General features: G+C 48.1%; 9 pseudogenes; 4 read left to right on the top strand and 5 right to left on the bottom strand.

Moving 5' to 3' along the window:
* Positions 1 to 1,858: 1,858 nt before the first annotated feature.
* LOC143931417 (5S ribosomal RNA) lies at positions 1,859 to 1,977 on the bottom strand (annotated as a pseudogene).
* Positions 1,978 to 7,283: 5,306 nt separating this feature from the next.
* Positions 7,284 to 7,402, bottom strand: LOC143932232 (5S ribosomal RNA; annotated as a pseudogene).
* A 101-nt stretch (positions 7,403 to 7,503) lies between these two features.
* On the bottom strand, positions 7,504 to 7,621 carry LOC143931881 (5S ribosomal RNA; annotated as a pseudogene).
* Positions 7,622 to 7,942: 321 nt separating this feature from the next.
* LOC143932068 (5S ribosomal RNA) lies at positions 7,943 to 8,061 on the bottom strand (annotated as a pseudogene).
* A 100-nt stretch (positions 8,062 to 8,161) lies between these two features.
* LOC143932065 (5S ribosomal RNA) lies at positions 8,162 to 8,281 on the bottom strand (annotated as a pseudogene).
* A 4,253-nt stretch (positions 8,282 to 12,534) lies between these two features.
* Positions 12,535 to 12,653, top strand: LOC143932394 (5S ribosomal RNA; annotated as a pseudogene).
* Positions 12,654 to 12,752: 99 nt separating this feature from the next.
* LOC143932433 (5S ribosomal RNA) lies at positions 12,753 to 12,871 on the top strand (annotated as a pseudogene).
* A 691-nt stretch (positions 12,872 to 13,562) lies between these two features.
* Positions 13,563 to 13,681, top strand: LOC143932393 (5S ribosomal RNA; annotated as a pseudogene).
* Positions 13,682 to 13,780: 99 nt separating this feature from the next.
* LOC143932643 (5S ribosomal RNA) lies at positions 13,781 to 13,899 on the top strand (annotated as a pseudogene).
* Positions 13,900 to 14,249: the final 350 nt, after the last annotated feature.

The following is a 14,249-nucleotide window of genomic DNA, read 5'->3' as shown; positions in this document are numbered from 1 at the left end:
CTAAGAAGCGCCATGTGGTGCTATAAGTATTTACCCACAGAATTTATGTCACATCCCACTATAAGGGTTTAGTTGAAAGTCAGTCACCTGATCGCTACCCAAAACACACTCACGTCTTTGACTTCCCCCCTATTCCCTATACGTGGCCATCCAACCTTTGAACTTGGGACCCACTTAGAAATTCCAACCTAGACAATGCGTCTAAATTCGTCATTGATGGAAAATGGCCTTCTTTCTCAACCCTAACAGATCCGACTGCCTTTTTGGAGAGTGGCGTAACAACATCATATTCTCCATTCCATCCCCAATCCTCAAACGTTCGCCCGCCCTCAGACGGAGTTTGAGACTCTATGCAGGAGCGAAGGCCCTTTGGCCCACATTCTCTCTCAAACAGATTACCCACACTTAACCTGTCTGTCCAACTGGGAAAAGGACCTTAATTGCTAATTTTCTCCAGCACAGAGACAACGCATTATCACTTTGGCTCTCAAAATGTCGCTGTGCACGAAGATACAGGAGACGAATTTTAAACTTCTCACCAGGTGGTATTTGACACCATCAAAGCTGCAGAAATGTTTCCCCTCTTCCTCGAACATATGCTGGAGGTGTGGAGAAGAAGAGGGCATGTTGCTGCACATTTTTTGGTCCTGCCCCAGCTTGGTGGACTTCTGGACAGAGATCCGATGCATAACACAAAAATTCACAAACTTCTCCATCCAGGAAGAGGCTGCATTCTTTCTCTTGCACCATTCACAGATTCCCATTAAGAAGTACAAAAAATCAATTTTACGGCATGTGATAAATGCGGCGAAATCCTGCATCCCTCTCTATTGGAAAAAATGTTCCCCCCCTTTCATTACTCACTGGCTTAGGAAAATAGAGGACATTAAAAAAAATGGAGGACTTGATCCTCACATCACAAGGTAAACAAGAATTTTTTAAACAAACCTGAGACATCTGGAATACCTTTATATTCTCGCTGGAAGGATGTCGCCTGCTATCGCCTTAGTGCTCTGAGCTTTCCTTGACTGGCCCCTTGGACAGTGGCTGCCATCGTGTCTCGTCCCCTCTTCTCCTTTTCTGATCTTCCAACCCTTCTCTTTTCTGCCTTCCTCCCCTATCTCTCACCCCCTCCACCCCCTCTCTCTTTTGGAAAGAGTGGAAAATTGGGAATGACGGCCCCACACCCCCCTCTGGATGGATAATGCCGGAGGGACCTGGGGTTTGCGTGACCCTGGATCTTGGTACAGTACTTTATCCATGCCTCGAATCATTGTGATTGATGGAAGGCAGACTCACAGTTGCGAATATACCTGTATCAAGTATTGTTCAGCTGCTTTTTGCTCTGTATTTCTCGGTTGCATTATGTACTCGGGGGACCGTCTTCCCCTATTTGGAGAAAAAATTATATTTGAAAAAAAAAAGAAGCCTACGACACCTGGTATTCCCAGGCGGTCTCCCATCCAGGCATTAAACAGGCCCGACCCTGCTTAGCCACCAAGATCAGATGAGATGTAACAGATTCAGGGTGATGTGGCTGTAGCCAATATCTTCAGGCACTCTCAACTCTCTTGACAAACACCAAGATGGTCACCTTGGAAACAAGCGGAAAAAAATAGGTCAACGGCAACAACATAAAAAGAAGCCTACGGCATCTGGAAATCCCAGGCAGTCTCCCATCCAGGTACTAAACTGGTCCCAACCCTGCTTAGCCTCTGAGATCAGAGGAGATTGGGCTCTTTCAGGGTGGTGTGGCCGTAGGAGATTTCCTCAGGCACTCTCAACCTTGACTAACGCCAATATGGTCACCTTGGGAAACAAACAAAAAAATCAAGTCAACGCCAACAACATGAGAAGAAGTCTACAGCACCTAGTATTCCCAGGTGGTCTCCCATCCAGGTATTAACAAGGCCCGACCCTGTTTAGTCTCTGAGATCAGACGAGATCTGGTGCTTTCAGGGTTATGTGGCCATAGGCGAGCTCTTCAGGCACTCTCAACCCTCTTGACAAACACCAAGATGGTCACCTTGGTAAACAAACAAAAAAAAAAACAAGTCAACGCCAACAACATAAAAAGAAGCCTTCAGCACCTAGTATTCCCAGGTGGTCTCCAATCCAGGTACTAGCAAGGACTAGCCAGACCCTGTTTAGCCTCTGAGATCAGAGGAGATCGGGCGCTTTCAGGCTTATGTGCCCATAGGCAATCTCTTTGGGCACTCTCAACCCTCTTGACAAATGCCAAGATAGTCACCTTGGGAAACAAGCGAAAAAAAAACAGGTCAATGTCAACAACATAAAAAGAAGACTACGGCACCTGGTATTCCAAAGCCATCTCCCATCCAGGGACTAACTAGGCCCAACCCTTCGTAGCTTCAGAGATGAGAAGAGATAGGGCTCTTTCAGGGTAATGCTGCTGTAAGCGAACTCTTTGGGCACTCTCAACCCTCTTGACAAATGCCAAGATGGTCACCTTGGGAAACAAGCGGAAAAAAAACAAAATGAATCAACGCCAACAACATAAAAAGAAGCCTACAATAACTGGTATTCCCAGGTGGTCTCCCATCCAGGTACTAACCAAGCCTGACTCTTCTTAGCCTCCAAGATCAGACGAGATTGGGTGCTTTCAGAGTGCTCGGACTCTTTCCCCATCACTAATGGGACGAGGCAGGGGTGCCCTCTGTCTCCCCTAATGTTTATTCTGACACTGGAACCACTTATGTGTCATGTTCGGAATGACCCGAATATTACTGGCATATCCAAACCCTCGGCACACCACAAAATTGCGGCGTACGCTGACGATCTAATTTTTTTCGTCTCCAATCCACACATTTCGCCTTCCCAATATACTCGCGGCTCTCCGGCGATACGGCAGCCTATCAAACTATAAAATCAATTGCGCCAAGTCGGCTGTATTGAATATATCGTCCCGGATGGTGAGGCCAAGAGGCTACGCTCCGCTTTTCCATTCTACTGAGTTGAAAAATCTATACGTTACCTGGACGTTGACATCGCAGCAGATTTGGCGCAATTGTACCCGCTTAACTTTGTCCCTCTCCTGAATAGACTGAAATCTGATTTGGGAAACTGGCATGCATTAACACTGACCTGGTTCGGGCGCTGTAATGCATTCAAAATGACGGCCCTCCCGTGGATCTTATACTTGTTCCAGACATTACCGATCCGGCTACCCCCAATTTTTTTCAGACAACTGCAGGTGCTGCTCCGGGACTTTATTTGGGCGCGCAAACCGCCCAGAGCCCGTTTGCAATTGCTTGCCAGACCAAAGGACAAGGGGGGTCTGGGTCTCCCAGATCTGAGACAATACAACAGAGCGACTCTGCTAGCGAGAGTCGTTGATTGGCATTGTAATGGCCCACACAAGCAGTGGGTGGAGATGGAGATTGAGGATGGATCCATTCCCCTATTGACCTCCCCGTGGCTCCTGTCCTCCCTACCAAAAGACCTCAGAGATCACCCCGTAGTGGGAGCTACGTTGGCTGTTGTGCGGAGGTTGTTCCGCTGCACACACATTGCTCCCCTGCCATCACCAATGACTCCGATTATAGGTAATCCAGACTTTCCACCGGGATTTACCAACAAGAAACTGCGACAGTTGACAGTGGTGGGGAAACAGCGCCTGGAAGAGGTGTGGCCCTCGGGAGGGCTCCCGACCACGCAAACTGTCGCCGAGCTTTCTGACCCTCCGCTTGACCTGTTTAATGCTTATCAACTTCGTCACTTTCTTCTGGCCATACAAAGGGCCCCCTACACTCCTAGAGACCTGACGCCCTATGAATCCATCTGTCACAAAATGGAACCTGTGCGACACACCCTCTCCCTCCTGTACAACCAATTAAGTAGTCAGGAGGGGGAGTCGACCCCACCATTTATCCACAAATGGGAGAGGAACTTTGGCATCACATTTACCCCACAACAGATAGGGAAGATCCTGACAATAGTACATAAAGCTTCCATCGCAAACCAATATCAAGAATCAGGATACAAGATAGTCTCACGCTGGTATAGAGTCCCATACCTTCTGAATAAAATCGATAGATCGATTCCGGATGTTTGTTGGAGGTGCAATTCAGATACGGGGACCATGGGACACATTTTCTGGGCATGCCCGGCCTTGAGGAACATTTGGGTGGAGGTGACCGGGACGATAAAAACTCTCAGAAATGTAGATATCGCAGACAACCCAGCAGCGTGCCTTCTACACTTGACCGAACAGCCTGTTCGAAAATACAAAAAAACCCGCACGACGCAACTCCTGAACGCCGCCCGGGCCGGCATTCCCACACTGTGGAGGCAGCCTCAGCCCCCATCCAAGGTGCTGTGGTATTCCAAAGTCAATCATATTCTCCGGATGGAAGAATTGACCGCCACCCTTCACAACACTGAAGAGGCATTTAGTGTTACATGGAGGCCCTGGAGGTATTTTACTGGTACTTGAGACTACCTTCGGGAGGTGAGCAGCGCCCCTTTTTAGGCTTTTAGGCTCTTTCAGGGTGATTTGGCTGTAGGCACTCTCTTTGGGCACTCTGAAGCCTCTTGACAAAAGCCAAGATGGTCACCTTGGGAAACAAGCTAAAAAAAACAGGTCAAAGCCAACAACATAAAAAGAAGCCTACGGCATCCAGTATTCCCAGGCGATCTCCCAATTAAGACACTAACCAGACCAGATCCTTCTATGGCACCTGGTCTTCCCAGGCAGTCTCCCATCCAGGTACTAACTAGGCCTGACGCTGCTTAGCCTCTGAAATCAGACGAGATCGGGTGCTTTCAGGTTGATGTGGCCGTAAGCGTTCTCTTCAAGACACGCCCAACCCTCTTGACAAACGCCAAGATGGTCGCCTTGAGAAACAAGCAAAAAAAACAGGTCAAAGCCAACAACATAAAAAGAAGCCTATGGGCTTACAGCGGACCTTAAAAGATGGAACCCACTAGCTCTGTCATGGTTCGGATGCTGTAATGTGTTGAAGATGAACGCGATGCCACGACTTCTGTATCTACTACAAGCCTTACCTATCAAAATACCCCAGACTTTCTTTCAAGCGGTTCGCTCAATCTTTATCAAGTTCCTCTGGCGCGGAAAACATCTGCGTATTGGTAGGGCAATGCTATGGCGACCGAAATTGCAAAGAGGTATTGGCTTCCCGGACCCTGCTCTATATTACACAGCGACGCACATGACACCGGTGGTTGACTGGTGCTGGTGTTCTGCCATATACTGTCCGGCCATGATATAGTGTCCGCGCCGTACTGCGTATGCGCAGTACGGAGCAGACGAAGCTTCAGAAAATCTCCGAAGCTGAACGACGCCTGCGCGGTGAGTGGAGGTGGTAGCCCCACCATCCAAGCGGACATAGGGATGTGAATATTAGAGGGCCCCTCGCAGGCGAGCTTTGCTCGCCACACTTCGGGCTTGGCCTCGCTGCGCTCGGCTCTTTTATATTCTTACTCTATGTCCACTTGGATAGTGGGGATAGAACCTGGACTCAGTGCGCAGGCGCCGTTCATGCTCGGCAATTTTCGGAATCTGTGTTGCTGTGTACTGAGACGGTACTGTGTACGGACACTATCCGATGGGGGACCATATGTGATAAGACACCGGCATGGGGAACTGAAGCTATGGGTCAAGCTAGAGCAGGAGATGGCGCGGGTTCCACTGGCTGGTCTGCCTTGGGCGGGGAGGCCATTGGAGCCCTGTGTGACTACTCACCCGTTAATTGGCCCCTCGCTCACCGAGATGGATAGTTTTTTTCACCTTTCCCACCTGACTAACTTCCCTTCTCCTATGACCCCAATTATTGGACATTCTAGATTCCCTCCGGGCCTGTCTGACCAGGCCTTTACCAGGCAAGCCCCGAAAGGGCTTCTGAGAGCAGCCCTAATTCTTGGACCCACGGGCTTGATTCCCATGGGGACCATACTGCTAGAGCAAGTACCTGTTGCATTGGATAGCTGGAGAGCTAGACGGCTTATCCATTTCCTCGGATCACTACCTAACCATTCGTTCTTCTCTAGACAATTCCACCCCTTCGAGGAACTTTGCCTGGATGATGGCCCAATTCGTGGTTCCCTCTCTAGGTCCTACCAAATCCTGACAGACGCACAATCCTCCACGGATCCACCCTTCCTAGCTAAATGGAAAAGGGACTTACAAACTGCATTCTCCAAACCACAGAAGGACAGAATACTCTTTTTCGCCCATAAGTCGTCACTCTGCAGTAAATATCAGGAGATCTCATATAAGCTGATCACACGCTGGTATCGTACACCGGTGGTGTTGGCCAAAATATTCCCCGGTCAATCTGACCGCTGCTGTCACTGTGGGCAACAGGCTGGCACCATTCTCCACATTTTCTGGGAATGCCCTAAATTACAAACATTCTGGCAGCCTGTCCTGAGACTCATCCACAAGTTCACAGACATTTCCTTAGCCAATGATCCCGCAGCAGTTCTTCTCAATCGAACTCCTATGTCGAGAAAGCGTTATCATAAGTCTTTACTTAAACATCTCCTCAATGCAGCTAGGGCCTGCATCCCAAGTCAGTGGAAAGAGCAATCTGCTCCAATGGTGACCCAGTGGTTCGCAAGGGTAAATGATATTGAACGAATGGAAGACCTGACTGCCACAATGAGGGATAAAACGGAGGAGCATGGGAACAGATGGTTCTACTGGACCCAGTTTCGCTTTTCGGAAGAATACCTCCGCGAGACATAGTAAGCTCATGTTGATCGTTGGAGATCGCTGTTCCAAACGTTGGACAGCTGATGAGCTGGTGAGCCGAGGGCGTCTCTTGCTCCCTGGGAGGGGACCCCACCCTATCCACTCTACCCACGACACCCCCTTACCCCTTCTTTTCCTTTTCTGCCATTTCCTTCCCCAATCTTCTCTTTCCCCTTCTCCCTCCTTTCAGTTCTACTATTTCCCTTCTTAACTCAAAAAAGGGAAAAGAAAATGGTATGTTCCGACCCCATTTGACTACTACACAATACTCTTCCCCTATCTATGGATATCTAAACTCTTCGAGGGTAGCAGGGCTAGTATCAATAATATTTTAAGTGGTAGAGGATCCCAACGAGATGGAGCTTTAATCTCATCTTGATATGACCGCAAAGCTGTACACGTACTATTCTCCTCGGACTTCTTACCATTGGCTCTGATATCCATGCAATATGATCGTTTGTTTGTAACTATTTGTATCACACATTCTGTGAAGTTGCCTTTGCATTGTATGTCGCATACTACTAAATAAAAAAAAAAAAAAAAAAAAAGCCTATGGCACCTGGTATTCCCAGGCGGTCTCCCATCCAGGTACTAACCAGGCCCGACACTGTTTAGCATCCGAGATCAGATGAGATTGGGCGCTTTCAGGGTGATGGGGCCGTAGGTGATCTCTTCGGGCACTCTCAACCCTCTTAACAAACGCCAAGATGGTCACCTTGGGAAACAAGTGAAAAAAAAAACAGGACAAGGCCAACAACATAAAAAGAAGCCTACAGCACCTAGTATTTCCAGGTGGTCTCCAATCCAATACTAGCAAGGCCCAACCCTGTTTAGCTTCTGAGATCAGAGGAGATCGGGCGCTTTCAGGGTTATGTGCCCATAGGCAATCTCTTTGGGCATTCTCAACCCTCTTGACAAATCCCAAGATAGTCACCTTGAGATACAAGCGAAAAAAAACAGGTCAATGTCAACAACATAAAAAGAAGAATACGGCACCTGGTATTCCAACGCCATCTCCCATCCAGGTACTAACTAGGCCCAACCCTTCTTAGCCTCAGAGAAGAGAAGAGATAGGGCTCTTTCAGGGTGATGCTGCTGTAAGCGATCTCTTTGGGCACTCTCAACCCTCTTGAGAAATGCCAAGATGGTCACCTTGGGAAACAAGCAAAAAAAAAAAAACGAATCAACGCCAACAACATAAAAAGAAGCCTACAATAACTGGTATTCCCAGGTGGTCTCCCATCCAGGTACTAACCAGGCCCGACTCTTCTTAGCCTCCAAGATCAGACGAGATTGGGTGCTTTCAGAGTGATGTGGCCATAGGCAATCTCTTCAGGCACTCTCAACCCTCTTGACAAACACCAAGATGGTCACTTTGGGAAACAAGCGGAAAAAAAACAGGTCAACGCCAACAAAATAAAAAGAAGTCTACGACACCTGGTATTCCCAGGCGGTCTCCCATCCAGGTACTAAACAAGGCCCGACTCTTCTTAGCCTCCAACATCAAACGAGATCGGGTGCTTTCAGGGTGATGTGCCCGTAGGCAATCTCTTCAGGCACTTTCAACCCTCTTGACAAACGCCAAGATGGTCACCTTGGGAAACAAGCAAAAAAAATAAAAATAAGTCGGAAGCTAGAGACAATACGGCCCGAGTCCTCAATTTAATCCATGCGGCGCATGTACAGGGAAGGCCCTTGCTTATGTTGTCAACGGACGCGGAGAAGGCCTTTGACAGGGTGGCCTGGCACTTTATGCAGGCCACCCTGGAACATATAGGTCTTGGCCCCAACATGATGATGTCGCTTTACTCCACACCGTCGGCAGCGGTACGGGTGAACGAGTGCTGCTCGGACTCTTTCCCCATCACTAATGGGATGAGGCAGGGGTGCCATCTGTCTCCCCTAATTTTTATTCTGACACTGGAACCACTTATGTGTCACGTTCGGAATGACCCGAATATTACTGGCATATCCAAACCCTCGGCACACCACAAAATTGCGGCGTACGCTGATGTTATAATTTTTTCCGTCTCCAATCCACACATTTTGCTTCCCAATATACTTGCGTCTCTCCAGCGATACTGCAGCCTATCAAACTATAAAATCAATTGCGCCAAGTCAGCTGTATTGAATATATCGGTCCCGGATGGTGAGGCCAAGAGGCTCCACTTCGCTTTTCCATTCTACTGGGCTGAATATACGTTATCTATACGTTACCTGGGCGTTGACATCGCAGCGGATTTAGCGCAATTGTACCCGCTTAATTTTGTCCCTCTCCTGAATAGACTGAAATCTGATTTGGGAAACTGGCATGCTTTAACACTGACCTGGTTCGGGCGCTGTAATGCATTCAAAATGACGGCCCTCCCGCGGATCTTATCCATGTTCCAGACATTACCGATCCGGTTACCCCCAATTTTTTTCAGACAACTGCAGGTGCTGCTCCGGGACTTTATTTGGGCGCGCAAACCACCCAGAGCCCGTTTGCAATTGCTTGCCAGACCAAAGGACAAGGGGGGTCTGGGTCTCCCAGATCTCAGACAATACTACAGAGTGACTCTGCTAGCGAGAGTCGTTGATTGGCATTGTAATGGCCCACACAAGCAGTGGGTGGAGATGGAGATTGAGGATGGATCCATTCCCCTATTGACCTCCCCGTGGCTCCTGTCCTCCCTACCAAAAGACCTCAGAGGTCACCCCGTAGTGGGAGCTACGTTGGCTGTTGTGCGGAGGTTGTTCCGCTGCACACACATTGCTCCCCTGCCGTCACCAATGACTCCGGTTATAGGTAATTCAGACTTCCCACCGGGATTTACCAACAAGAAACTGCAACAGTTGACAGTGGTGGGGAAACAGCGTCTGGGAGAGGTGTGGCCCTCGGGAGGGCTCCCGACCACGCAAACTGTTGCCGAGCTTTCTGACCCTCCGCTTGACTTGTTTAGTGCTTATCAACTTCGTCACTTTATTCTGGCCATACAAAGGGCCCCCTACACTCCTAGAGACCTGACGCCCTATGAATTCATCTGTCACAAAAGGGAACCTGTGCGACACACCCTCTCCCTCCTGTACAACCTATTGAGTAGTCAGGAGGAGGAGTCGACCCCCACCATTTATCCACAAATGGGAGAGGGACTTAGGCATCATATTTACCCCACAACAGATAGGGAAGATCCTGACCTTAGTACATAAAGCTTCCATCGCAAACCAATATCAAGAATCAGGATACAAGATAGTCTCACGCTGGTATAGCCTCTGTATACCACAGCCTGTCTTCTGTATACGCTAGACTGTAAAAATTAGCTAGAATACACCAGCCTGTCTTCTGTACCCACTAGAATCTCTGTATACACTACCCAGTCTTTTGTATACACTGTCAACTTGGATGTATACCCAAGCCTGTCTTCTGTATACACTAGTCTCTCTATATGCACTTTCCTTTCTGTATACTCTCGACCCTTTCTATACATTAACCTCTCTATATACACTAAAATCTTTGCATATACTAGCCTCTCTTTAAATTAGCCTCTCTGTGTACCCCAGCCTCACTGTTTACTCTAGCATCTCTGTATACTCAAGCCTATCTACATACACGAGTCTGTATTCTGTATTCACTAGCCTTTCTTCTGTATGCTGTAGTCTTCTATATATACCAGCTTCTCTGTACACCCTTGCATCTCTGTAAACACTGTGTAAACTAGCCAGTCTTATGTATACACTCGCCGACTGTATACACTAGACTCTCTGAATACACTAAACTCTCTGTATACCACAGCTTGTCTTCTGTATACACTAGACTGTAAAAACTAGCTAAAATACACCAGCCTGTCTTCTGTACCCACTAGACTCTCTGTATACACTACCCAGTCTTCTGTATAGAATGTCAGCTTTGATGTATACCCAAGCCTGTCTTCTGTATACACTAGCTTCTCTATATGCACTGTCCTTTCTGTATACACTCGACTCTCTCTACACACTGACCTCTCTATATACACTAACATCTTTGTATATACTAGCCTCTCTTTAAACTAGCCTCTCTGTGTACCCCAGCCTCACTGTTTACTCTAGCATCTCTGTATACTCAAGCCTATCTACATACACGAGTCTGTATTCTGTATTCACTAGCCTTTCTTCTGTATGCTGTAGTCTTCTATATATACACCAGCTTCTCTGTACACCCTAGCACTGTAACAGTGCTAGGTTCCTGTATTACAGAAACAGAACACCAGCAATAAGGTGTATCCTGTGCAGGAGGCACACAACACCCACTCTAACTTCTGCACTGCAGATGCATGTATTGCAGAAATTGAACACCAGTATTAAAGGGTAGCTTCAGGTGTGTACTGTGCAGGAGGCACATAACACCCACTGTAACAGTGCTAGGTTCCCAAGCAGTAAAGACACTGTCCCTGCCTATCGTCCTCTTTCCCTGACCACCGCAACACACTATACAAGGCCGCCGCGCTGGTGGCCTTATCTAGTGTGGGGTGTGTACTAAACCCCCCTGAGCTATAATTGGCCACAGGAATCCTGCCTGTGGTGAATTGTGGCTCTCCTCACAGAGGATGTCACATCTGTTCTTATTATATAGAACCTATTATGCTCCTCGTAAACTTTTTCAGTTTGGCCGAACGGCCGGACGCAAGTTGCCCCCGGTGCGGGAACATGGGGGGAGACATGATGCACATGTTTTGGAGATGCCCAAAGTTGATCCGCTACTGGACAGAGGTGACAGGAACCATTGATCGGGTGTTTGGAACCTCCACCGGGATGGAGGCGAAGTATTGTCTCCTGGGATTAGTTGAAGGAGTTGGAAACCCGGGAAGCAGCCAGATGGCAGTTCTGAGTTGCCTATTTCAGGCAAGGAAACTGATTGCCCAACCCTGCTTAGCCTCCAATGTTGGCAATGACTTGTTTTTTTTCGCTTGTTTCCCAAGATGACCATGTTGGCGTTTGTCAAGATGGTTGAGAGTGCGCAAAGAGATCGCCTATGGCCCCATCACCTTGAAAGTGCCTTATCTTGTCTGATCCCGGAGGCTAAGCATTGTCGGGCCTGATTAGTAACTGGATGGGAGACCAACTGGGAATACCAGGTGCCGTAGGATTCTTTTTATGTTGTTGGCGTTGACATGGTGTTTTTTTTTCCGATTGTTTCCCAAGGTGATCATCTTGACATTTGTCAAGAGGGCTGAGAGAGCCCAAAGAAATCTCCTACAGCCACATCCCCCTGAAAGCGCCCAATCTCATTTGATCTCAGAGGCTAAGCAGGGTCCGACCTGGATAGTACCTAATTACAGGTGCCATAGGAATCTTTTTATATTGTTGGCTTTGACTTGTTTTTCTTTCGCTTGTTTCCCAAGGTGACCATTTTAGCATCATTCAAGAGTTTTGAGTCTGTACCGAAGTGTTCGCCTGAGGTCACATCACCCTGAAAGCGCCCAATCTCAGAGGCTAAGCAGGGTCTGGGTCAGATGGGAGACCGCCAGGGTCTATGTTGTTGGCGTTGACCTTTTTTTTTTCACTTGTTTCCCAAGATGACCATCTTGGTATTTGTCAAGAGGGTTGAGAGTGTCTAAATAGAACACCTATGGCCACATCACCCTGAAAGCGCACAATCTCATCTGATCTCGGAGGCCTAGCAGTGTACGGCCTGGTTAATACCTGTATGGGAGACCATCTGTGAATACCAGGTGCCGTAGGCTTTTTTTTATGTTGTTGGCATTTACCTGTTTATTTTCGCTTGTTTCCCAAGGTGACCATCTTGGCGTTTAACAAAAGGGTTAAGAGTGCCCAAAGAGATCACCTATGGCCCCATCACCCTGAAAGCGCCCAATCTCATCTGATCTCAGAGGCTAAACAGTGTCGGGCCTGGTTAGTACCTGGATGGGAGACCGCCTGGGAATACCAGGTGCCATAGGCTTCTTTTTATGTTGTTTGCTTTGACCTCTTTTTTTCGCTTGTTTCTCAAGGCGACCATCTTGGAGTTTGTCAAGAGGGTTGTGCATGTCTTGAAGAGAACGCTTACGGCCACATCACCCTGAAAGCACCCGATCTCGTCTGATTTCAGAGGCTAAGCAGCGATGGGCCTGGTTAGTACTTGGATGGGAGACAGCCTGTGAATGCCAGGTGCCGTAGGCTTCTCATTATGTTGTCGGCGTTGACCTGTTTTTTTTCCCTTGTTTCCCAAGGTGATCATCTTGACATTTGTCAAGAGGGCTGAGAGAGCCCAAAGAAATCTCCTACAGCCACATCCCCCTGAAAGCGCCCAATCTCATCTGATCTCAGAGGCTAAGCAGGGTCCGACCTGGATAGTACCTAATTACAGGTGCCATAGGAATCTTTTTATATTGTTGGCTTTGACTTGTTTTTCTTTCGCTTGTTTCCCAAGGTGACCATTTTAGCATCATTCAAGAGTTTTGAGTCTGTACCGAAGCGTTCGCCTGAGGTCACATCACCCTGAAAGCGCCCAATCTCAGAGGCTAAGCAGGGTCTGGGTCAGATGGGAGACCGCCAGGGTCTATGTTGTTGGCGTTGACCTTTTTTTTTTCACTTGTTTCCCAAGATGACCATCTTGGTATTTGTCAAGAGGGTTGAGAGTGTCTAAATAGAACACCTATGGCCACATCACCCTGAAAGCGCACAATCTCATCTGATCTCGGAGGCCTAGCAGTGTACGGCCTGGTTAATACCTGTATGGGAGACCATCTGTGAATACCAGGTGCCGTAGGCTTTTTTTTATGTTGTTGGCATTTACCTGTTTATTTTCGCTTGTTTCCCAAGGTGACCATCTTGGCGTTTAACAAAAGGGTTAAGAGTGCCCAAAGAGATCACCTATGGCCCCATCACCCTGAAAGCGCCCAATCTCATCTGATCTCAGAGGCTAAACAGTGTCGGGCCTGGTTAGTACCTGGATGGGAGACCGCCTGGGAATACCAGGTGCCATAGGCTTCTTTTTATGTTGTTTGCTTTGACCTCTTTTTTTCGCTTGTTTCTCAAGGCGACCATCTTGGAGTTTGTCAAGAGGGTTGGGCATGTCTTGAAGAGAACGCTTACGGCCACATCACCCTGAAAGCACCCGATCTCGTCTGATTTCAGAGGCTAAGCAGCGATGGGCCTGGTTAGTACCTGGATGGGAGACAGCCTGTGAATGCCAGGTGCCGTAGGCTTCTCATTATGTTGTCGGCGTTGACCTGTTTTTTTTCCCTTGTTTCCCAAGGTGACCATCTTGGCATTTGTCAAGAGGGTTGAGAGTGCACAAAGAAATTGAAATTGCCTACGGGCACAACACCCTGAAAGCTCCCAATCTCGTTTGGTCTCAGAGGCTAAGCAGGGTTGGGCCTGGTTTGTACCTGGATGGGAGACCGCCTGGGTTTTCCAGATGCCGCAGGCTTCTTTTTATGTTGTTGGCGTTGACTTGTTTTATTTGTTTGTTTTCCAAGGTGACCATCTTGGCGTTTGTCAAGAGGGTTGAGCGTGCATTTGATCTCAGAAACTAAGCAGGGTTGGGACCTGGATA

Source organism: Lithobates pipiens, unplaced genomic scaffold, assembly GCF_037356315.1.
Source record: "Lithobates pipiens isolate NorthernLeopardFrog02 unplaced genomic scaffold, aLitPip1_a1.2 Scaffold_25, whole genome shotgun sequence".
In the NCBI taxonomy this organism is placed as follows: domain Eukaryota; kingdom Metazoa; phylum Chordata; class Amphibia; order Anura; family Ranidae; genus Lithobates; species Lithobates pipiens.
This window is presented reverse-complemented; position numbering and strand designations above follow the sequence as displayed.